Source organism: Vombatus ursinus, unplaced genomic scaffold (genome assembly GCF_900497805.2).
Source record: "Vombatus ursinus unplaced genomic scaffold, bare-nosed wombat genome assembly UNPS02014813.1, whole genome shotgun sequence".
In the NCBI taxonomy this organism is placed as follows: domain Eukaryota; kingdom Metazoa; phylum Chordata; class Mammalia; order Diprotodontia; family Vombatidae; genus Vombatus; species Vombatus ursinus.
The window spans coordinates 34,057,252-34,083,846 of NW_020954591.1; the positions used below are offsets into that span (position 1 = coordinate 34,057,252).

Sequence of the window (26,595 nt, forward strand, 5' to 3'; positions counted from 1 at the left end):
CTCTGATGACATCTTTTAAGGTACTTCTCCTTTCTAAATCTTCATTGGCAATATGTTACTGCTTACTCATGCCTATCATATACCTTTCAAGTTGCCTTTTGGGTAACACTCAAATTTTGACAATTTTGAAGTTGCTGAGGAATCCAAGAGAACATCAATAGCCTCTGACACATGTTTACTTTGCTAACTCTACAACATTTTACTGAGAAAAATTTACACATGTATTGAAAGCATTCTTCACAAAAGCATAAGGGAACAAGCAGCAGGATTTTGCAAATAATATTCTATAATAGAAAAGATCTGTACAGCGACATAACTGACTTTAAATCATAGAGATACAATATTCCTTTACTTTAAAAAGCATATAAACTGGTAGAACAAAATACCACTTTAAAAGGTCTCCTCCAATAGGGTATCTTCTATGCATGTCAAAAAAATCACGCAAGATTTCCTCAAAGATAAAATAGAAATAACTTTGATAGAAGACCCTTTGATTAGTAATACCTGGAGAGACACAGAATAGGGAAACATGCTTGCCACCATGGAACAGCTGTTTTGCACTGGATTACTGTGAGCTCTTTGAAGGCAGGGACTGCTCTTGCCCTTCTTTGTATCCCCAGTTTAGCCCTGTGCCTGGCACATAGTAGGCACTTAATAAATGCTTATTGACTTAAGTCAACTTGAATTGAAGGGTTCCATAGAGATGTCAGGGTTCTTTGAATGCTTTTGTTCGTGAATGACATTTTGCAGCTTTGGTCAAGCCCTGGTACATTGCAGATCCGCCTAAACAAGTTCTACAATCACTCAAAAATTTGGCCCATGTAAAAGGAAAATGCAAGAGGATGAAGAATGCCTGTTGTCCAGACTATGATGGATGGGCTATCATGTGGGTCAAGAAACACATGAAATTCTTTGGAAGCATTTCAGTGGAAATTTAGAGGAAAGTTGGAAGGTATTTTCTATTTCTCTATCTCTTTTTCTATTTCTATTTGTCATTGGACTCTTTTTTCTGTTGCACTTACGCCTTCTGGGCTCTAAGTACAGCAAGACACACAAGACCTCCTAACAAATGGGAAAACTGATGCACAGGGAGGGTGCGTGTGTATTATGTGGCATCTGAATCTACTGACGAGGCCGTTAGGAGGACTACTAGAGGAAATAAGTACTAGGTGGGTCAGGGCTCGACCTAGCTGTTGACTGCAGGGTTTGTGTGAGAGTGGGGAGACAGGCTGAAGGTGGGACCTCGAGGAATGTACCCTCTTCCATAGAAGGACAGGTGAGGGGTAGGCTGTGTGTGAGAATTATGCGGGTGCCAGAACAAACATTTCCCCTCTCGCTGTCACCCCATGGGGCATCTGTATTCAGAGACTACTTAAAGTCTTTTACCTGAGGAGCCCGTGGAGAGCGCAGAGACGAGGGGACTGTTACCTCTCCATTTAGCGCTTCCCCCGTGATTCACTCAGATTTGGTATGGCCCATCTCCCCCCCCCACCGCAGTAGCTCTGGCAAACTGCGCGCGCCGCCAAGAGCACCACTCTCCCCCCTCCTCCCCGCCCCACCTCTCCAGAGTGGAGAGTGTATCCCTAAGACCCGCCTCTTTCTCCCTCACTCAGCCCCTTTCGCGGTTGGCGTAGTGCCGGCGGGGTTACGCGCCCGCGCGCCCCCGTCGGAGTTCGGCGCGCGGCCGCGGGGACGCGCCCTTGGCCCCGCCTTCCGCTCCCCGCCTCCCTCCCCCCTCCCCGGTGCCCCGGCTCGCGCCCAAGCACGGGGGTGAGGAGAGTGGGGAGCCTGTCGCCCACCCGCTCGCTCGCCCGCTCTGCCTCGCGCTCGCACGCACCGCCTCCGCGCCCCCGGTGTGGGAGGCGCCGCCGCGCTCTCCCGGCCGCTTCTGCCCGGTGGATGGAGGGGCCCGTTCGGATCGCAGCCTCAGCCGCCGCCACCGCCGAGCTGGGGATGACCTGGGGGTGGCTCCCGGAGCCGGCTGCCGCGCAGGACGTCTGTGGGCTTAGCCAGCCCCGCTGAGAGGTGCGGGAGTCCCGCGGGGCTCGCGGACAGGGGACGCAGGGCGGGGGGCGCGGGAGAAAGACCCCCCGCCGTGGGCGCTGGGTGGAGGGGAGGCCCGGGGGGCGCCGGAGGGATGAGGTGTCAGCAGCCCGGCGCGTTGACAATGATCCGCCTAGGCAGGTGAAGAGCGAGGGGTGTGCGTGCAGTGTGGGGGCGGCGCGGGGCGCAGCCCCCTCCCCGACCCTCCCTCCCTTCTTTGCTTCCCTCCCTCCCTATCGATCCCCGCCGAGCCCCCGAGAGGACAGTGATTTATGTGTAGGGAGAAGCCGGAGAAATTTCCTCCACAATGTATCTTTCTCTGTCTCCACACACACAGTTACTTCCCAGCCCCAGGGAGTGTATTTTTCCTTCTGTGTAAAGCTTTCTGTGGTTTGCATTATCATTTGCTAAATACATTACAGCTCGCTATTTATTTCAGTCTGCAGCTTCCAGACCTTTGTGTGCTTGCTTTCTCCTCACATGTAGGAATTTCAGTAATAAATCACCGAAGGGGCATAGATAGACTCCCTCACCCTTCCCCCTTATTGTTCTCCCCAACCCCTCCAAATCAGGTGGAAGGCTGGAGAGAATGCTGCTGTTCAGGGTGCTTGCTTTTGCTTCTCAGGACCACTAAGGGTGGCAGGTGCTTTGTAAAGACAGACTTAATAGTGAACTCAACTAGAACTTGGAGACGTCATCAAGAAACACTCTTTCCTAACTCGAACACCTTGGAAAATAAGGTTTGGATTAAAAGTTGACTTGAGATTTATGCTAACCAGTGAGAGCCCAGGAAGCCAGCCTATTTAACTTTTGATAGAAATAATTTACTTAAGTGATAACCCCCAAACTGTCAGCTAACTAATTTGAATGAATTGGGTTAATTCTCACTGAAACTCGTTGAGAGCTCTAAACTGACCATTATTTGGGGATTTTGTATTTGCATTTGTGGTCATCTGTTTTTACATAGTTGTGGAGACAGTTCTGCTTTTGCTTTAAGATAGAAAAGCTCTGGAAGATTTATGGAATTTTAAATTAGCTGCTGTTTTAATATAACTGGTCAACTAGATAACATTTTTAGTAACCTGGAGAGTCACAAAATATTGTACTGTAGTATCTGTTAGGCACATGTTGAAATAAACTGCCTCATACTTTTAGTTATATGAGAAGGATGGAGAAAACCTGTTTTATTTTGTAAAGACATATGTCCTGGGTGTGTGTTTGGCATTGTGCAAAGCTGAAACATTTTATATCTCTATTAAGAAATGCAGCAAAGATGCGTATTGTTTAAACTTCGTGTAAGAACTTGGTTATAGAAATTGTGCCTTTGTTTGAATAGTTTAGTCAACCAGGAAAATCAGTTACTAGAAGTACTATGCTATTGTTTATCTAGTAACTCACATGGGATGGATGCTTTGATTACTGTGGCTCTCATCAACCTTCTTTTCTATGGAAAGTTCTTAAACAGCTCCAACTTGAATGCCAGAAAGCACTAGACAAAGAATCCTAAGACTTTAGATCATGTTCATCTAGCATGTGGCAGTTGCCTTCTAAGTCTATCACTGCCCTCACCTCCCTTGCAGGTGCTTTGATTTTGGTGTGGGAGGAATTAACACAGATCTTTTCTTTAGATCAGTAAGGTGGCTAGGTCAAGACACCTTAGTAGAATAGCCAACTTCTGTCACAGGGCTTTGCTGCTAAAGGGGCCAGGGAAACCTTGTTAAAAAGTTCTTATTCCTGCCTCTCTTCCTCCCTCCCCCCAATTTGCTAGCTTTAGTAACTTAATTTGCTCATACTTAATTATCTTATATTCTAATTTGTTTTATTTTCTTAAAATAAAAATTGAAGCAAAATCTCTACTTAGATGTTTCTTACATACTGAAAAGTGGCTACATCAGTGCCCTCTATACTTCTAGGGAAATAATTGCAAGAATTAAATACTGTTTCAGTGATCAGAGGACAGAACTAATAGGAATGGGGCATTGAGGAATGACCAAGTTAAAAAATGTGAAAAATAGCTTTTGTTTTCTGAAAGTTTTAACAAAACATCACCTTTATTAGTGTTTGTGTTACAGAAAATTACAGATAAGGAAACACAGTTAAAGTGGAACTAGATTGACAAAAAAAAAAGATCTTAATATTAATGAGATTGGAGAGGGATGTTTTTAAGTCCAGCCTACTAAATGTATAGCTTTGAAGGATACGCCCATATTTTTCTTAGTGCCTTTTCAAAAGTGAATTTTGTTGGACTGAATTGATGAATGCTTTGCTGTTTTCACTTTGGATTGCATTGAGAAAATCCATTTGATGTTTGTCACTGTGTGCTTTTCTTTAGTTCATTTTCAAGAGAAGTGGGAGGGAGGGGAAATAAAAGAAGGGGGAAGAGATTTTACTTTATCCTTTTCAGTTAAAATTAAGGAATCATGATATGGGAAATACAGCATGTCAGTTTGAAAATCTTGGATTAGGAAAAAAAAACCTGTCTCTTTTCCCTCTTCAAGTTTTCCCTTATTGTCTGTGGGCTTTCCACCATTGTCAAGCTTAAAACATACAGTATCATTGTCATCTGTCTTCTAAATAATAGTCCTGAGGTGATATTATTAATGTGGCCTTTTAAAATCAAACTAATTATACTTGCCTAAAAGAGCCACATGTGTGTGATTCTAGCTGCCTGGTGCCTTTTGAGAGCCCTGGAGACAAGCTAGTGAATAGAGCTGAAAATTCATTCTGTATTTGATTAAATGGAACAGACTCGCTGCTCCTTACCCCAGCAGGGGCTATGAGATCTCTTGATCCCCGAAGCGGCTCCAAGACCCTGGGAATTCCATTAGCGAGCACCTGAGGAATTTCTGCCCTGCAGTGCCTTTTTTGTATGTGTGTATGTGTGCGTGTGTAGAGAGAACATAGCAGAGTGATGATGGGCGGGGGAGGAGGCTACATTAGAAGACTCCATATGTTAGCAGATCTAAAATCAAGGCATGACTTAACAGCTTATCTTGTAAGAGAAAAGCCAAACCCAAAGGCAGACTTATAGTCAGAACTTTATTAAAAGTGGAGCTATGGTGGTATGTCTTTTGCATTGAAATGAACTTCACTTTAAGGTACAGAAAGTGACTCTTCTGCTATCTTGTCCGAAGCTAGCACAAGCATACACACGTTTGTAAACGGTAAGTTTTTTGAACGATTTGTTGATAAGTATGTAAAGCTGTATTAGAAATTGTTCTTGCCTCTAAATGTTGATGTCTTTGAAATGAATTTTGCAGGTGAAAGCAAATCAGACTATTTCCAGTGAAACTGATTTTGCAGAAGTGGCAACCTTATTTGCTTAGGCATTACTTCAGCTTTTTAAAAAATCCAGTTATTTCCATATTTCCATTCTATTTCACATACATTGTGATGATAGCATTTCACTCATTTAACATTCTGATCTTTTCTTTTGATTTATTAAGAATTTATATTTGTTACTTGAGGACATTTTTCTAACCTTGCTAGGAGTTTTTTCAAATTCTGCTGTACTGTCTTGGTAGGAGACAAAACTAAATAAAAACACGATTGACTGCCATAAAATCTTAAAAACTTCAATGTTCTGAGTAACTGTGTATAGATATGAATATTATTTAGAATTTCTTAGTTCACTTTGTTTCTGTTAGGCTTTTTGGTGGGGATCAGTTCTGGGTTATAACCTAGGCTTCCTAATTACTAATACTAATGATTTTGTCTTTGGGTAAGAGAGCTACTGCTGACAGTGAATTCTGGTAGAGTGTGCCACTATGTCTTAAAACCATGTTATCTTTGGGCAAGTATTCAGTATGTATGTTTAAAGATTTATTGATTATATTTTGTCACTGACAGGATCTCTTCTCCCTCACTTTCCTTTCCTATCCTCTCCTACCAAGTTCTCCCTGTAGTAGGCAGGCTTAGCAAAATTAAGAAGTACTTTTGAATGTTTTAAATTTTTATCTCACATTAGTCTAACATGTACTATCTATTATTCATGGTCAAGTGGAAAGGGCTTACTGGATGAATCGGAGTAAACAGTGAAGTTCAACATTACATTGATTATGTCATGGGTTCACATTTGTTTAGTTGCTTTACAGTAAGATATATTTTGGTGGCTAGAATATAAAAAAGTTCTTGAAAAAACATTTTATATTTCCAGTAACCATCTGGAACATGAGTAGGGGCTTCATTTCTGAAAATCATTGCGATACTTTTAAAACATGATTCTAGGATTTCATTTTGTTTAATAAGAAGGAGGCACGAAGGAAGTTAGCCAGTAGTCTGACACACCTTACTTAATGTCTATTTAGGTAATGCTTCTAATTTAGTTGGTCCCACTTGAAAGTGGTTAGTTTATTTTATTTTGAAATTTCCCACATGCAAACAAAGGATTGAGAAGTTGATATAGCATTTTATTTTTTGCCATCCCTGAGAATGTGCCATCCTTTTGTGAACTTAACATGCATTGCTCTGTTACCCAAATTTACTGTTGTTGAAATATTGTCAGATGAGTTTTTAGATGTTGGCAATAATTATCTAAACCTATAATATCAGAGTATTGTTAGCATTTGTTAAACATTCTGAATAAAGTGCTATGTATTATGAAATACTCAATGGCATGTTTTATTAGCATTTTTTGTTAGGTTCCTGGCCAGTGAAAAAAATATCTTTTTCAGAAGCAGTATAAAATTAGTTCCTATTGGCTGTCTTTTCTTTTGTGATAATGATACTCTTAACTTTTTTTAGTGCTTTACAACTTACAGAATGCTTTTACGTATAATATCTTGTTTGATCCTCTCAATAACCTTGTGAAGTAGATGAATTTTTTTTTAAAAATCTCCATTGGCAAATAAGGAAACTGATAATCAGAGAGAAATGAGGTGATCTACCAAGGGTCACACAGCAGCAGAAGTCAGGACTCTTTTTCAGGTCTTCTGACTTTTAAGTCCAGTGTTTTTTTCCTATTGTACCCTGCTACTTTTAAAAAAATAATTATGTTATTTAAAAACAGTTATTAACCAACAAACATGTGCTGGCTCTGATAAAACCACCGTAGGGCCCCCATTCCACAAAATTTTTCTTTATCTTCCAATTCTCAGAGGACAGATTTTGGGAACTGGACAATAGTCAATGTAAAGTGTAGCATATCAGAAAGGAGGAGTACTTTCTAAGGTATCTAATATTTTAACTGCTTAGTAGACCAGAGATGATGATGATGATGATGATGATGATTATTATTAATTTATTTTTTTTTTTGCTGAGGCAATCAGGGGTAAGTGGCTTGCCCAGGGTCACACAGCTACTGGTAAGGGTCAAGTGTCTGAGGCCGAATTTGAACTCTGGTCCTCCTGACTCCAAGGCCATAGCTCTATACACTGCGCCACATAGCTGCCCCTAGACCATAGTTTATACTCAGAATTTTACATTAGCAGCTTTTGTCTCAATGTAAAGAAAATTTGCATTTTGCCTTAAAACAAGAACAACATGATACATGGTAGAGGTTTACTTGTTATGAAAATATGAACAAACTGAACACACACACAAAAAAAACCAAAAATTCTTTTTTAGGTTCAAAACTCCAAACTACGTCATAATAAATATTTCTTAGACACTGTCCTACCTAAAATATACTTTCATATCTATGTGTTTTGAGATTTTTTTTGTTTATATTGAAATATTTATTTATATTTATATTGAATATACTGAATTTTATTATTGTACTTAGAAAAACTTATGAAGGAGCTGAGTCAATTTCCCATTTTGGATGGGATTAGGGAAAAAATAAACCCAAAACAAAACCCTTTCTGTATTGTCTTCATCCCTTTCTACAAAATGCTGATGACATATCTTCTAGTTGTGCTATAGACTTAGAACTAGAAGAGACTTTAGAAATAATTTCATCCCATCTAGTCATTTTATAGATATGAGAACTGAGGCACAGAGGGATTCTAATTTGCCCAAGGTCATATAGAATAGGGTCTTTCAGACTCCAAATCTAATGCTTTGCCATACTCTGGAAGAATCTCACATTTAGTTGAAACACTGGTGTCCTTCCCTCTCCCACCCCCCCCCCCCCCCCCCACCCCCGCTCCTCACATTATATTTTTTTTGGTGGGGTTGGAGAGGAGAGTGTTTTAACTGCTGTAGGGAAACTTGGTAAAGGCATTCAGAAGCAATGCATAATATTACTACTCCAATTTATGTGTTGCAATGGATAAAGCATTTATTGAGTGCTTACTATGTTTATGGCACTGTGCCACTTACTAAGGATGCACGAACACACACACACACACACACACACACACACACACACACACACAAAAACAAGACTGTGCCTCTCGTCAAGGAGCTTGAGTTTTGATGGGGGAAGATAACACATAAAAGCACAGTAGCATGGCTTGGAGGAGTTTGAGAAGTAGAGGCCAGTAATAGAGGCCAATAGCATACCTATCAGGACTGGGGCCTAGGGACTGAGTTCAGGTTACTGGTGCATAGAAGGTGGATGTGTAGAAGTTGCCACGTCATCAGCAAAGGTGGGAGCTCTTATAGCCCCAGAGATTGAGAGGTTCTCAGAGTCCTTAAATTTCTTTCCCAGATTTCACTGTTGCAGTGTGAGGTAAAGTGAAGAGAGACACATTCATGGTGCTGAACTATTAAGATGGTATTAGATATTTATTTAAGTTACATTTGGGATTAAGTATGAAAGGTAGCTCTCCTACGTACTTAAACTAATCATAGCATGGATCCAAGGCTGTCCTAGGGGAAATATAGGCTAACCAAGCATGAAGTCAAGGGGGTGTTGGAGGATCAGCCTAGTTAAGTTTGGAGAAGCTCACGACCAGAGGACTGGCCACCAGCTGATGAAAATTTCTGGCTGTAGCAACTCAAGAATATGTACAGTAGGGTATATTTATATGTATCCTATCTGGAAAAACTATAGGTTTCCTTTTTCTTTGGTGGAGGGAGTACTATGTTGATGAAATACAAATCCTTGAAGCGTGGTAATTATAGGGATATGGATTTTAGTTCAGTATAAGGAACTTTTCCATTGTTGGGCTGAGCCAATTCATTATACAGACTAAAATAATAAGTTTCCTGTTTTTAGAATTGTTCAATATCAGGGTTATTGCAAAGTGGTTTCTCATATAAAGTCCCTTCTCATTCTAGTATTCTGTAAATCTATGAAATAGACTTGTGAAGTGGTCTGGAATCTAACTACCTTTTTATAACATTCTTAAGGGGAATATATATCCTGACTTTCAAACAAACAAGTTACAAATGAACTTTAGGGAGTGTATTCCTTTTATGAATTGGGGATTACCTTTATTTATTAGACTTTTTCATCCAAGGAACTCTATTAATCCTCATATTATCCCAACTAGTTAAGTGTTAAGTCTGTTTCCTGTATTCTCACTAAAGGGAGAGAGGGGGAAACAGAAAGAAAGGGATTTTCCAAAATATATCAATACATGCTCCTCCTATCTAGTATTCTCTGTTTTCAACACACCTGTGAACTTCCTAAAACATTCTTTCACATTTTTGAACCTCCTCCATCCTTTCCATATCCTACCTAACTTATGCCACAACTGTATAAAACATGAGTAATGAAAAAAAGAAAACCCACTTTTTCTTAAATAAACCCTCACTTCAGTTAACTAGATTTTTTCTTCTTCTGTGTTTGACTATTAGAAAAACAAAGCAAATCATTTATATAAAATAGTTTTTTTAAATGAGATATTTATTAAAACTGTTCACTTTCTGGTGTATATTGAGGTCAGTATACTCATTCAGCCCAGTATTTTATACTTCCTAATCTACAGCTATAATATTTTTCAGTGATAATTGATGTTTAGAATGATGAATTGGAGTCACCATAAATCCCTGAAACATCAAGAAAAGGTTAAATTATGTTCTGTACTTTATAAAGCAGTGTGTTGTGCTCTGTAACTTTGGGCAAGTTACTTAATTTATTTGGGGCTTAATTTTATCCTTTGTCAAAAGTGGAAAATAATACCTATCATCCCTATCTCTTTGTTTTGTTCTGAGGATCAGACTGTGTAATATTATATGGAAATGCATTGAAAGCTGTAAAAATCCTGCTATTAAACAAAAAGGGGTTTAAATGGTCCCTTCAATTTAAATTTTAAATATGTGTGTATCTATCATATGCATAGGTATGTACCATGCTTTCTCCTCACTTGACCTTTTTGCTTACTATCACCCCCCATCTTGTAGGGTGATGAAACTCAGATTGTTGTGTTGGGTCATGGATGTCAAAAGGTCTTGACTCCCTAGAAATGGAAATAGAGTGATGTGAAATGCTATCTTTTAAAATGAACAATCAGGAACTTAACCAATGATGTCTGTTGAACTCATATGCCATGTCTAACAATTCGCCAAGCTTCGAATAGTAATGAGTATTAGAACAAACATGAGAAGAAGGAAAGAGGAGAGATAAAAAGATTAGATAACTCTAGGAAAATCTGATATTACATTATCAGAAGACTTTACTAGTATTTTTACATGTAAAAACTTCAAATTAAAAAAAAAACATATATACTAGATATGTTACCAGTTGCTATGTATAGAATTGATGTTTGAAATGTGTGTTTGGGGAGGTAAAAAAAACTGGAAATAAACTACATGCCCACCATTTGATGGATGGCTGAACAAAATGTATGAATGTCATGTAATTTTTTGTGCTTGAGGAATGATGAATATGATAAATTCAGAGAAATATGGGAAAACTTCAATGGACTGATGCAGAGTGAAGGAAGCAGAACCTGGAGAATACACACAATAACTACAATAATATAAATGGGGAAGAAAACTCTAAAGGCCTGCTTGTTGTTGTTTCTGTTCAGGAGATCCAATTTCCCTCCTCGGTTTTTGCGCAGGCCGTCTATGGCTAGAAAGTACCTCCTTACCTCTTGTCTTATAGAATCCCTAGTTTCCTTCAGAGTTCAGCTCATGTGCCACTTTCTGCAGAGACCTATATTGATTCTCCGTGGCTATCAACCCCACCTCCCCCAACAAATTACTTTGTATACTGTACTTTGTATTTACTTTTCTGTATACGTATTTGTTTGTTTTTTCCCTCACCACAGGAAGTAACCTCCTTGAGGCCAGGGGTGATTTGTTTTTGACTTTGTATCCCCAGAGCCTAGCACATAGTTGGCACTTAACAAATGCCTTTTGAATGAATTTAGTTTAAATGCAATGAACTGTCATAGTTCCAAAGGCCGATGATAAAACATACTTTCCCTTCTTTTGCTAGAGAGGTGATAGACTATGAGTATGAAATGTTGCATACCCAGTCACCTGTGGGCAGTATGTTGGTTGGTTTGCTTAGTTCTTTGTTACAAAAATGGGCCCTTGTGGGTGGGGGGAGGAAAAAGTGAAGGGACGATGACTGTACTTTAAAAATAAAAAGCAGCGGTCAAACTTTAAATATATATATGTTATGGTACAATATTTGGTATTTGGAATTTAGTGGCATCATTGATTTAAAGTCAGACTACCTGGGATTGAATTCTAGCTCTGACCCTGCTGTATCATTTAATTTCTTTGAGTCTCAGTTTTGTCAATGTTATAATGATTTTAATAATAATTTCACTAGAGGCAAAAGTTTCATAGTGCTTAAAAAGCTGGCTTTAAAGTTAGGAAGACTGGTTGAAATCCTATCCTGACACATACTTGCTGTGTAACCCTGGCAGTTTGCTTAATCTCTCAGTGTTCAGGCACTTTTGTAAGGCTTAAATTTAGAAAAGGTACTAATCTGCATTGGAAAAGAGAGTTCTTTCTCTGGAGTTCTCTGCAGTAATAAAAATCACAGATCTGGTGAAAAAAAGAAGATGCAGAATTATTGCAAGGAAAGTACTTTATAAACTACAAAACATTATAAATGTGAGCTAATGTCATTTGTGGTATCTTAGGTTGTTTAAATATTAAAACTATGTCCTAGTCTCTCTCTTGCCAAGAAAGAAACTGAGCATTGTTCTCTCTGTGTAGTAACAGAATGCAAACAATTAGTATTTGCTTCTGTACTATAATTTGATGTCTATTTGTAGATAATTGCATACACTACCTACTTGGAGGTGAAATTGGCAAGGGAAATGATTAATGGATAAAGTGCTATTTTTATCAGACTGTGAAATTGTTGTGACATCAGAACTTGGCAGATTATTTTACTTTAATAAGAAGAAAAATAGCATCACAAGCTGCGGGTGAGGCATTAATTCGTTCCTTTCATTTATTTTGGCTTATTTTCATGGTCTTGGCCTCTGGGCATATGTTGTACAATAAACTAACATCACAGTTGATAAGCAGTAAGACTGGGGTGTGTGTGTGGGGTGGGGCAGGGGGAGAATTCAACTGGTGTACATTTATACTATAAACTGCTAACTAGTCAACTTTTTTAGAATTTAAACTGTTATCTATATTCTGTATCCTTCAGATTTCCAGATCTGGTTTGGAAATACATGTATGTTCAGTATGGAATTTAACATAAACCTTTATAACATAATAGCTTGAAGTTCCATAGAACTATTCCCTGAAGAATAGCTGTGTATAGAAAAAGCAAGGTAGTTGACTCATAATTTGGTTATCTCCTACCTGTAGACTTATAGAAAGGGATTCACTGTACCCATGTCATCATAGTAATCTGTGAGAAATGATTATCTCTGTAAAACACTGAACTTTGGGGGGGAAAGGTACTATAGAAAGTGTTAATATGGGCTCATATCTCTTATTCTACTCATAACTGTGCAGTCAATTATATCGATCCAAAATGTTCTCTATTTGCATTTTTTCTTATTTATGTGTGTAGTGTTCTCTATTTTAATGGAATTGGAATTTTAGATCTTTTAAGTTGAATGATAAACCTGTCAACCCCAAAATGAAGAAATAGATATTTTTTGTGTTCTAGCAGGATGAAGTCCCTAGAAATCACTAAATATAAGGAAATGAATAAATTTAAGTATCTGAATTAAATTTAAATATATTTAAATTCCTGAATGAAATGACATTTTTATACTAGGATATCTCAATTGAATTATGCTGGAACCTAACTATAATATTGTCCTTAGGGTCCAGGTTTTTGGGTTGCTCATTATTAGTGAGACCACGTTTGTTACAATGCCATTTTGGTTTTCATTTAAATTGCTTAGGTGCAATAATTTATCTTAAATTCTTATTTCTGCTCTCTAGAAAATTATATTGTAGCAAGTTACCCTGCAGTTGGTTCTGAATTGGTTTCAATAAATTCTAAACAAAATTCAATATTTTATTTCTACTTGAAACAAATTTTTCAGAGTTTCTAATATTTAGCATATTAGAGCAATTTATGTAGTTTTTAGGTTTTAATATATTTTATCCTATTAAATATTAAAAACTACTTCCATTTCCATTGAAATCAAAATACCATCAGCTCTGCTTTTTGTTCCCAGCCATCGTTAAAGAGACCTACTCCAAAGACTTCCACGAAGCCTTGTCTGGCTCTTCTGTTAGAAGTGATCTTTTCTTCTTCCACCTAAATGACCTTGGGTAAATCACTTAATCTCTGGGCCTTAGTTTCCTTATCTGTAAAATGGGAGAATTTGGACTAGGTGACTTCTAAGATCTTCCAACTCTAAATCTATTATCATTTTAAAGTCTTAAATCATCAGTCACAGTTGAACAGATAATTATTAAAATGGAATTTATGATCTAATGTAAAGGGGAATAAAGATGCAGATATGATACAAGATAACAATAAATCAGTTATACAATAATTTAAGGCCCACGTTTTTGTTTTTTTGAGAGGCAGTTGGGGTTAAGTGGCTTGTCCAGGGTCACACAGCTAGTAAGTATCTGAGGCTGGATTTGAACTCAGGTCCTTCTGACTTCAGGGCCAGTGTTCTATCTACTGCACCACCTAGCTGCTCCATAACACATGAGAAGCAACTTGGAGTGTAGAGTTCCAGACTTAAAGTCAGAAAAATCTGTGTTCACATCTTGTCAGTGACACTTAGTAGCTGTGTGCCATGAGCACTCTTTACTATTGATAAAATGATTATAATAATTCTTATAATACCTACCATACAGGGTAGATGTGAGGCTCAAATGAATGGAAAGATCATTGAATTCAGAGTCCTAGGACATGACTTCAAATCCTGCATCTGTTACTGTCCATGTGACATTAGACAGGTCACACAACCTCTCTGGGTCTCACTTCCCTCCTCTGTAAAATGATAGAGTTGGACCAGGTAATCTCTGCATACCCTTTAGTTCTAAAATCTATGATCTATATGGGTAATGTATGTTAAATATTTTATAAACCATAAAGTTTACTACATACATGTCAATTATCATTTCTTGGTTCAAACCTGTGATTTCATTAGTGTAGAGAACTCCCAGTAGAACCTTCCTTCACTTACGCAGATAGGCAGCTCTTGAGTAGCGTTAGTACTAGAACCTTCTCTGGGGCACAGACATTAAGTGGTCATGTGCCTAATGGATATTGGGGGCAGGACCTGAATCCAAGCGCTTTTTGCTCTGAGGCTATCCCTGTATCCACTGCTCCATGTTGCCTCTCAGTTGTTTTTGTTGTCCTGATAGTGATAATGTAGCGCAATGTTATCATTGTATTTATTTATTTATTTTGAGTTCCAAATTTTGTCCCCATCCTTCGCCTCCCTCCACCACAAGATGATGTGCAATTGGATAGAGGTTCTACATTCATATTAAACCTATTTTCACATTAGTCATGTTGTAAAGAAGAAGAATTAGAAACAATGAAAGAAACCATGAGAAAGAAGAAGCAAAAAAGAGAGAGAGCAAATAATGTGCTTTGATCAGCATTTCAACTCCAGAGTTCTTTCTCCATCATGAGACTTTTGGAGATGTCTTAGCTCCTTGCATTGCTGAGAAGAGCTAGGTCTATCAAAGTTAGTCATCATAATGTGGCTATTACTGTGTATGGTGTTCTCCTGGTTCTGCTCCCTTCACTCAGCATCAGTCCATACAAATCTTTCCAGGTTTTTCTGAAGTCTGCCTGCTCATCATTTCTTATAACACAGTAATATTCCATTATATTCATATGCCACAACCTGTTCAGCCATTCCTCAATTGATGGGCATCCCCTCAATTTCCAGTTCTTTGCCACCACAGAAAGAGCTGCTATAAATATTTTTATACATGTGGGTCCTTTTCCCATTTTTATGATCTCTTTGGGATACAGCCCTAGAAGTGCTATTGCTGGGTCAAAGGGTATGCACATTTTTATAGCCCTTTGGGCATGGTTCCAAAATGGTTGGATCAGTTCACAACTCTACCAACAATGCATCAATGTTCCAATTTCCCTACATCTCCAACATTTATCATTTTCCAGTTTTATCATGTTGGCCAATCTGATAGGTGTGATGTGGTACCTTAGAGTTGTTTTGATGTGTATTTTTCTAATTAATAGTGATTTAGAACATTTTTTTCATATGACTATAGATAGCTTTAATTTTTTCACCTGAAAACTACCTGTTCATATCCTTTGACCATTTATCAATTGGGGAATGACTTGTATTCTTTTGAATTTGACTCAGTTCTCTATGTATTTTAGAAATGAGGCCTTTATCAGAGACACTGGTTGTAAAAATTCTTTCCCAGTTTTCTGCTTCCCTTCTAATCTTGCTTGCATTGGCTTTGTGTAAAAACTTTTCAGTTTAATGTAATCAAAATTATCCGTTTTGTATTATCAGTGTTTTAAAGATGAAAAAATAAACTGAGGACTAAGGATGTTAAAGTGACTTGATAAAGCAAGTAAGAGAAACAGGTTGTGATAAGGGTAATAAGGGTAAAGGAGTACTTGAGAAAATGTACTACTAGAAATTTGGGGAAAGGAAAGAGCATTTGGCTGAATGGTTCCGGAAAGACTTCTTGGAAGTGGAGAGATGGATATCAACAGATAAAAGAACTATAGAAAGAATGTAGTGAAGTTTAGTGAGGAGTGGGGGATTTGGGAGAAGGATGTGAGTCAATAAGTAGTATAGTTTACTTGTACTGTGGAGTGTCGGAAAGAGAGTCAAGTGAAATAAGACTAGAAAGATAGACTGGAATAATATTTAGTTCTTTTGAGATGATTATTATTTTAGCTAGATTTCTGTTAAGAGAGCTTAAATATCCCTGTGTGATGTTTTATCTATAGACTGTTTTTTGATTGATATTTGAGTTGACATTTTTCAGTACATATTGTGGTCCTGAAGTTTCTAAGGACAGAGAAAGACTGTTTAAGCTATTATAAGTGTTGTTGATGTTAGTGTGTTATTAGTATTGCCAGTGGCATTGCAAGTTTGTGTTTGAGGTTATTTTTTAAAGTCTTTGTCATGGTGGTTAGGCCTTAAAATAATTTGATAGTTGTTACATGTGACAGCACCCACAGTAGGGCTTTTAATTACATAGTACAACATGTTCAGTGATGTGATATTAGTGTTTTTCGGAATGGGATACATTTTCAGCTCAAAGAATTAGCTACATGATTCTTATTAATGCTAACAGGAATGTTGCAGCTAAGATCTCTGTATGTCATGCTAAATGTGTCTTGGTAAATCCAGGGTGTGGTTCTCTTCCCCCCTCCCCTCTTCTCTCCTTGAGCACTGCAGTAAAACGTTTTTAAAAAAATACCTTGTTTTGGTTGTGCTCTAGTGACTTCTGTCCTTAAATAAGTAGGTTAACTGGGAAATGAGAAGAACCTTATAAGAACTTATTGACTTATAAGAAGCACTATAGAACACTAATGAGTGAACATCCTCTTTGCTTAGCTAGATAGGGATTATATCCAGAATACTGAGCTGGTCATGATGATAGGTGTTAGTTGGCTGTAGAGTCATATTAATAAGAGTCCCATATCACACTCTGGAAACTTTTAAAATCAAAGACTAGGAAACGGATTTCTTTATTTTGGCATTTAGAATTTTTCATTCTTCATTGTTGAAATGTGAGTTTTCTGTAAGAGAAACCCTTTCACATTTGACATTTAGCAGGCAAACAAAGTCTATATTTGATTGTAAAGGTCTTATCTAATTCATTGAGAAATGATAGAGTCTTTTGTGAGTGGACAGAGTGTACTGTCGTACCCTTAGACAATTTAATAGTAAATTATATGGTTTAGGCAAGGTAGATGGTAACAAAGAAATCACAAGCCTTGCTTCTTAAGAGCAAACCTCTTGTCTGCTTCCAAGCCCTGCAGGCCCACAAGAATGGTTTCCAGGGAATTTGAAGGGGAAAATCATTGGACTTTGCATGCATAGACATTTGGAGAATCAGAACAAACTTTCAGTTTTGGGCTAGTTAGGTTCTGTACTGAGAAGCCACTGTTTTAACAATTGAAACTCTTGGTGTGGACTTTTTATTCTATGTATAACATACTTTTCCTTCTCATTTCCATTACAATGGGGATAGGTTTGTCATTCCTTTAGTATTTTTGAGCATATTTATTTTCAAAGTTATTTGCTTTTCTTTTGGTCTCTCACAATAGATGTCTAAGATTAGTATTGTGGTAGTATATCCATGAGGACCAAAAATATGGAGGCAGTAATTAGTGAGAAAAGTCTGAGGGTTCTCATCCACTTCAAAGTTAGATGTTAATGCTTAAGTCTATTTTTTTTTTTTTTTGCACTGTAGGGATAAGAGGCATACTGCTTAAGCATCTTTCTTTTCTGATATCAGAAGCAATATGGTATAATGGGCAAAAGATCATCCATAGAGCCAGGAAGATATGGGTTTAATCTTGCTTGTGACACGTATTGGCTGTGTTACCCTGGACAAGTCACTTAACCTCTCAATGGTGTAGGCAGTTCTCTAAGACTCTAAGTTGGAAAGAAAGTGCTGACTTGAATTGGTAGTAATTTCCTCACTTGGGAGTTCTGAATAGCATTGAATCACAAGTCTAGTCCCAATATGATATATGGAATAGTTTTGAAATCTCTGTAGCATAAAATTGTTGATTTTAGCGTAGATGAAAATGATTGAAACTACAAAATGTAAGTATTTGCCCTGATTTTTTCTTTTAGAATAAGTAAAAATGACACCATTTAAAAATGCGTCCTAAACCATGGATTCTATTGTCATAAATATTGAGGTTTTTTTGTTTTGTTTTTGCCCAAGGTGCAGTGAACATACCACTCAACCTCTTCTATTTGAAGACATTACTTCAAATTTATTTCTTTTGACTCCTAAGTGACTGTTTCACTTTTGCTAGTAGCTGTAGGAAGCCTTAATATTTTTCAGTACATTTTTCAGAACAGGCATATCATTACAGCATTGAAAATACTTGGCTGCTTAGGAACAATAACATTTTAACCCTACTCAGAATGGGGTTTGAAAACTTTTTTTCAATTTGCATGCAATCTGAGAAAAACATTATTTTTGTGTGATGTTAGTGGCAAACTAAATGTAAAATCTAGAATACTGTTATCTTTTTTCTGCTAGTAATATAGAGTACGTTCTGTGTCAGAAGAGACTACTTCAGGATCTGGTAGATAGTGGGATTTTAAAAAATCTGTTCTAATTGTTTAGATGAAATAGAATGCTTGACCAATCTTGCTGCTTAATGCCTCCCTTTCTGCAGTAGATAAATATTTGGGGTTAATTTTATGCTGGTAACATACAGTCTTGAGTTAAAATGGCATGGTTTTAGCAGCCGAGGTTGGTGATAGTATGGATTTTTGGTTATTGATCTTAAATCAGCAAAGTAAAAGATTATAAGTATCTGCAAGGAATTGGTGACTTTTCAGAGTTCTAATTTGATAAAGCAGATTTAAAATGAAGACAAGAAAACATTATTAAAAATTAAGTTTGCTGCCCTTCTTTAGGATGGTGGAGAGCAGGGTGAGGCTGTAATGGGAACAGAGACCAACTCCTAGCAAGAGGTGTGAGGCTGTTTATTTTCACTTTGGAAATGTATATATGGCAGAAGGAAAACTCTGGCCTTGCTTAACCTAAGCAAGTCATTACTTATCTGGGATCTGGCAAGCAATTTGATTAAGGTTGACAGAGCTCATATAATATCAGGATCTGTTCCCTTCGTCCCCTTGTGATTTATGAGCTTTGTCTGTAAGCTTAAAAGGAAAAAAGAAAAAAACTGAACAAGAATGAACACTACCTATGTAGCTCTCTGGTGAACAAGTATAAACCAAGATTTAAATAGTTGTACTATCATACATGTAATAGTATGTTAATTTTTTGTATTATAATTTTTAACAGATAACTGGCTCTGGAGTATTAAAGTAATACTTGTATATCTAAAGATTGTTTAATTTGACTTTAAAAATAAATTAATTACACTTTTGAAGATACTATTTCATGTCTTTAAACATCTTGTTCATGGTGTTTTATTGAAGTCATAGATTCGGAGTGTTATTTTGCCTATACTGAATTTCCCCTTCACCACAATTCTTGAATAAAGATTCATTTCGAAGTGGTTTGTTTTTAATCTGGGAACATTTCTTAAACTTTATCTATTCACCAAAGAGATAAGAAAATGATTTTGACAAGTACAACAGAATATTATGCTATTAATACTGACCAATGGTAATGTTGGCCACTTGCAAATTTAAGACACTCAGTTGCTTGTTTCATTCCTTCTGTTAACAAATATGATATTGAGTGTGGTCATATTTTTTGCTGCACTGGGGTGAGTCCAATTAAAATAACTTTTTTAATGACTTACTTTAATATTTATCCCACTGGACATGATTGTGGAATTGTTAAACACTTCATTTTATGATACAGATTTTTAATTACTGAATTGATAAAGCTGGGATCAACAAGTTTTATATCAATTGCAGCCTTAAACTTAAGAGATTCTTAGACTTAATTATATGTTAAGTAAATGCATTGACTGGCAAAATATGATATTTCAGTTCAGCTCTATTAGACATAAAAAAGAAAAAAAGAATATTCTCGCAGCTGCAGGTGTGCATGAGAATGGACAGAATTACTTTGGCACTGGTAAGGTTGGGGGAGTGAATGACTAGGTAACTTTTCTAGCTCCTACTGATGGTGACATACAACCCAGATATTGTCTTGGTTGTTCTTACCTTAAATTTTCATGTTGATCTTTTGGAGTATTTTTCTTTATATGAAGATAGCTCTTTTATGATGGAAAATGTAATTATGGGCATATTTTGCATCTAAACTTATAAGAGTACATCCACTCGAAAAAAGTAAAGGGTAGCTATTTTTGGAAACTTATGCCAACTTTTTTTTAAGTTAATGATACATTTTTATTTTAAAAGTCCAAATATTTCCTTTCTTGGAATATGTATATGTAAACTTTAATAATGATCTTGATTCTTTTGTGTACCCTTTAAAAATTTCAGGCATTTTGTGTTTACACATCGTGTTGGAAAGAAGAGTCTTTTATTGGGATCATCATTTGTGACTCAGCAGATGGAGATATTACTAGGAGAATTTTTGACATCCCCACTTCTAATTACATTTCCACTTGCTTTTAGATGGTCATCACAGGTGTCACTTGTCCTAAAGGAGCTACTGAAAAGCAGAAATGGTATGTCCTGGTGGAAGGGAGCCTAAAATACAGGAGGTAGAAGTAGTGAGGCAACAGGTTCACCAGTGGTTTCTTGCAATTCTCATTTTCTTTTTCCCTGTCCTATTGGTTCTTCCCCCTATGGCTTCTTTACTCCAGAGTGATGCCAGTAACTAGTTAAAAGCAGGAGACGATTGTTTTAAGTTGGTGATAATAGTGGCATGCTGCTATCTCTCTTTGAATTGAAACCTGCCAACTATGGATGATCATGCTAGTTGTACATAGCTATTCCTCCTGTTGTTCTTCTGCCTCAATTATGTGAATGGAATATAGATCAATCATGGCTGTAATCCATAGGAGAAGAACAACTAAATGGAAGTGGTAAGGGAGGAAGAACAGCAAATTACTGTCTTTATGTGCTTCTCCCCTTCACCTCCCCCCTCCCCCATTAATAGTAACCTGACTTCAGTGGACAGAGCAATGGAACATAGAGCTGGCCAACATAAATGATTGGGGATTTGAGAAGTGAGAGAGAGATAGAGACTGTGAGAGGATACTACTTCCATGTGTAATACAGTAATCCTATTACCCATATTCTTTATGGAAACGGATGGTGGGAGGATTTCAAAACGTCCTCCTACCCAAGGCCCCTACTTCATAGGTAGAATCAGGCTTTAAAACTGTGCCACTAGTTTCCAGGTTTGTGTGGAGTTGTTATGGCATTGAACAAAGGAAAAATATTCTCTCCCATCTATATAAATTCATGAGATTTATGATGTTCTCTTTTCTGCCCAACAGAGTAGGGAATTTGACTTAAAGATCTTTATTTTGAATTTGTGTAATTTTTCAACCGTGATTATTTTAATGATCTTGATGTCCATAAAAGATCCTTAGTTTCTAAAGGATCATTTGAAGTTTCTTTGTTTTAGAGAATCTGGGAATATGTAGCTTGTTTTATTTTGTTTTGTTTTATTTTTTCATTTATTTATTTATTTGTCTGTCATCTATCTATCTATCTATCTATCTATCTATCTATCTATTTATTTATTTTTACTAGACTTGTGATTTCATCAGTGTAGGGAGCTCCCAGGGAAGAATTTCTACCAATGCAGATCTGTACCTTTTCTATATCTTAGAGACAGAGTTGCCTGTGGGCACTGAGAGGTTAACTGACCTGCCCAGGATCAGTCAGTCAGCTTGTGTCAGAAATGGCTCTTGAATCTAGATCTCTCTGAACCTCAGGCCACTTACCTCACTATCCACTATGCTGTGCTACAGGCAAAATTTCTTTTTCTCAAATTTAGAGACGTGTATTGTTTGGTCTTTTGAATTCATTCGTAGCAATGCTTGGTTTCCTATATAGTGTGCTTTATTATTAAAATCTAACTTTACTTGCTTCTCTTGACAACCTTAGTCAGAATGTTTAGGAGGCAGTTAGATGGGACAGTACATAGAGCACTGAACTTGAAGTCAGGAAAACCCGAGCTCATATTCTGCCTCAGACACTGACTGGCTAGGTCATTTAAGCTCTCTCAGACTGCAAAAATGGGATGAAATAGCCATTTACCTAACAGGTTGTTGGAAGGCTTAAATAAAATGTAAGGTACGTAGTAAACGTTGGCATGTTATATCAATGCTAGCTATTGTTATTCATAAAATAAAAGTAGATAGCTTGAAATGAAGCTAGAAAGGATGTTAATCCTTTCACTAAAATGAGAATTGTCTTTTGACTAACTTTGAAATCAAAGTTGATAGATAAAATCAAAGTCCCTTCTTTCTTTGGGACTATAAATCTTGTAAAACAAATGCTTTCTGGTGAACCATATTTTTTCCACTAAAATATCTATTGTTCCTAGGTGACTATGAAATACATATATAGTATTTAAAAATTATATTCTTGATAATAAGTCAGCCTGACAAAAATAATTTATTATAAATAAAACCAGCAAATAACTTGCATAGTTGTATATATGTAGATCATTGAAAATATCCACGAGTGGATAAAAACTTGAGTCTTGATGTAGACATTTAATGTAGACATTGCGTGGTACAAATGTTCAGTCAGTAAGTGACCTTCATAAATAAACGAAGAGTACAAAGTTAATTGATCTGTTCCTCTGACTCTTTATTGTCTACCTTCTTTCTTCTCCTTGAATCTACAGTTTGCTATGAGTTTTTGAACTATATGAGGAAATTAATGTTGTAATTTGAATTAATGAAATAAGTAATTTAGATGAATTTTTAGTTAACTGGACAGTTTAATTGCTATTGCTAGTTAATTTAAACAGAATTAAATAGCCCAGTGCCTGTTACATGGGTGCTTAATAAAATACTGGTAAATTAAATGAATGCATGCCAGAGTGTAAACAGAATCTTCTTTAAGGGACCAGGAAGATACGTATTTCTTTGAACAGAAACTTGGTATAATATATAGAGAAGAGTGCGTGGATGAAATAATAAATGTAAATTGCTTCATAAACCTTAAAAACCCGATATAAATTAGTATTCTTGCTTTTAAAGTATGAGACTTTGATAGCCATCAGAATAGACTAGGTCTCTGAAGTAAGGATTTGTCTGTCAAATGGAAAAAAAGGCTAACTTTTCTTTATAATTTAGGTTTGTTCATCCCTTTTCTGGGTTTTTATATTTTACAAGCTCCTAAGTACTTCATGACTTAAGACAGCATTAGATTGTGTTGTTAAAAACTTTGGTTGCAGGTGTGAGTTTAATGGTTTGTATTTTCCTCTAGGGAATCATAGAGGGGAGGGATCACTACAAGTTTGAACAGAGTGAGTTAAGATTGATAAACTGGTTTTTAAAGGACCTTTACCCCACATTTTTGCAATATTAGATGGTTGTTGTAAGATGATAGAAATACATGATGATTTTTCAAATTTTGAATTAAGGTCACTGTTTTTAATAACTTTTTAATGTGTAAAATAATTAATGCAAGTGAATATTTGGTCATATTCTAGCAATAATAGAATTAGTTACTATTAGTTACTGTTTTATTACTACCATTACTGGTATTATCATCTTTGTTTCAAGACTATAATTTATACTTTGTATTTAAATAATAGGAAATGGCCAGCAAAAGTGTAATGATCATATACCTAATGTGTTGGCAATGTGAAATATCCAAGGCATTGGAAAAAGGGACTGTTCTTAACTTCTCATAGAAGAGACAGAAAGGTACAATGGGAAGACCACTATATTTGGTATCAGATGACTTTGATTCAAATTCTAACTTTGTATTTTACTATTATGTGTAACATTGGGCTAACCTTTCTGAGCCTCACTTGGCTTTCCTCATTTGTAAAGTGAGGGAGTAGGTGACCTGTAATCTGTGGCCCAATTGTCCTTGGGGACAGATATTTTAATAGGAGCATTTTCTCTTTGTTTAATGATTTTTTCACCTTGTGTTCTTCATAATTTTAGTGTATTTCTTATAGGAATTGTTCTGTCATTGAGTTAGAAGTGAAAGTGAGAGTCTGTAAGAAGCATTAAGCTTGATGCAGGTAAGTATTATGTAAATTAAACCAACACACCCCAATCAAGTAAGAATTGTTGCTAAGTTGGGCCAAAGTCCTCAAGATTATATTTTGTTTATTTTACTAGTTAGTTTAAAATGCTATTGGTGATTTTTTTTTCAGTGTAAAAATTATTCCCTAAGAGAAATAAGATGTTTTTGGAAACTATACTAACTTTTAAATCAATCATTCCATTTTAGTTCATTGAAATAGTAGCTTATCAAAAAATACCCTACTATTGTCAGACTTCAAATGTAATTTCCACAGATATTTAATTTATTTCTAAAGTATAGTTGGGAGAATTTGGCTCAATATTTATTTTAGTCAAATATCTTTTATATATCTGGAGAAATAATAGCTACAGCAAAGGAAAATTTGGGGATTGTGTTCAATGGTAAATCATTGTAGCACTTAATGCCCAAATCATTTACATTTATTATGTTATCAACATTCTATAAAAGAGACATTATACAGTGGGAAAGACACTGAGTTTGAAATTCAGAAGACCTGAGTTTTGGTCAGTGCTGTAATACTCAGCTATTAGCTTTGTGCCTGGGGCCTAGGTCAGGCATTTATCTGTCTCTTATTTTCCCTGTTTGTAAAAGTACTTTATCAGATATTATAAGATCTTTAGAAATGTGTGCTGTTTTCATCATTATTACTGCCTTGAATTGTTTAATGTTTAATGAATATTTTAGTGACAAGAATTAGTAACAGGGAAAGCTCCTCACTTTCCATGACACTTAGCTTTTTCACAACCTGTATAGGGAATCTTTAAACTAGGGGACCATTAAAAAGTTTCCCCTCATTTGTCATTGTTGCAATATAACCTAGAATGTCTTTGTGAAATAGAAAGAGAGAATAAAGAATTACGTGAACTGATGTTGAGTGAAATGAGCAGAACCAGAAAAACATTGTACACAGTAACAACAATATTATATAATAAACAACTGTGAATGACTTAGCTGTTCTCAATGATATAATGATTCATGACCATCCATCCCAAAGAACTTATAATGAAAAATGCTATCTGCCTCTTGAATACAGACTAAAGCATACTATTTTTCATTTTCTTTCTTTTTTTTTTATTTGGTTTTGTTCGAGGTTCTTCAACAAAATGACTAATATGGAAATTTTTTATGTTTTCATACGTATAACCTGTATCAAATTGCTTACCATTTCAGGAAAGGGAGAGGGGAAGAAGGGAGGAATAGAATTTGGAACTCAAATTTTTAAGAATGAATATTTAAAATTGTTTTTATTTGCAATTGGGAAAAATAAAAATATCATTAAAAAAAGAGAGTGCAAGGTTTTTATTTGGAAGAGCAGAGGTAGGGGCTGTTGTCAGTACTGTGGGGAAGAATTGAATTGATTATTAGTCTTTGTCTTTGATAAATGTTGTTTTGAGTTGATGTCTTTTGATTTCCTTTTTCTCTTTTCTCATTTTTATTAGAACATGCTGGCCATCATGACATAGTAAGATCTATTGGCTTTGAGGCCAACATATAAAAATAAAAACTTAAAAATCTCAGTCTATCATAACGTAACGTAACGTAATGTAACATAACGTAACGTAACAGTAACATCATCAGTGAAAAGCACCTGACTTTCTTGGTAACACAGTGACCTAGTAAGTCAAATACCAACTAATTGGCAACTCTGGTTAATATCATGTATCTGTACTTTCATGTGCCCTTCACAGTTTTAGAGAGACTATATCCCAGTAATATAAAGTATGACAATCTAGCATCTGAGTACTGGACAAAAATACAATAATCATCTATTCTGCAGACAGAAGAGGAGCAAACAGGTAGGAAAAGAACTTGGAGATAGGAGTATCATGAAAACCTAGAGAGAAGAAAGTATGAAGACAAGTTTGATAGGCTATGGCAGAGGCTGCAGAAAGGTCAAGAATGATGAGGACTGAGAAAAACTCCTGAGATTTGGCTGCTAAGAAATCATTAGTAACTCTGGAGAGAGCAGTTTGGTTGAATGATAAGGTCAGAAGCAGACTACAGAGATTTAAGAGGAGAGTGAGAGGAAAAAAAGTGGAGCCATCTATTTTAGGTGACCTCAAGGAGTTTAGTCACAAGAAGGAAGAGAGATATGGGATGATAGCTATAGGGATGAATGAATCAAGGGAGGATTTTTTGAGGATGATGGAGACATGGGCATGTTTATAGGCAGTAGGGGAGTGGCCAGTAGATAGAGTTTGAAGATAAGTGAGAGAGTAAGATTGATGGTGGGGAAGGAAGAGAACAGGAAAGGAATAAATATTTATTTATATAACATCTTTTTGTGCCAGGCACTGTGCTAAGCACTTTAAAAATATTATCTCATTTGATCCTCAGACCAGCCCTTTGAAGGAGGTGCTGTTATTCCCATTTTACAGTTGAGGAAACTGAGGCAAACAAATATTGACTTGTCCAGACTTACAGCTAGTAAGTGTTTGAGGTGAGATTTGAATTCAGGTCTTCTTTATTTGAGGTCCATGCTCTGGGTGACCTA

The 26,595-nt window shown here is 36.5% G+C and overlaps 1 protein-coding gene across 5 annotated transcripts in view; it reads left to right on the forward strand.

Moving 5' to 3' along the window:
• The first annotated feature begins 1,966 nt into the window (after positions 1-1,966).
• CDON (cell adhesion associated, oncogene regulated) overlaps positions 1,967-26,595 on the forward strand; it is a 112,910-nt gene continuing 88,281 nt past the window's right edge. For 4 of the 5 annotated variants that reach the window (XM_027835242.1, XM_027835244.1, XM_027835245.1 and 1 more), the window contains exon 1: positions 1,967-2,025. The gene's annotated coding sequence lies outside the window, so the exon portion shown is untranslated. The remainder of the gene's footprint in view (positions 2,026-26,595) is intronic. The other variant, XM_027835243.1, reaches the window with a different exon arrangement.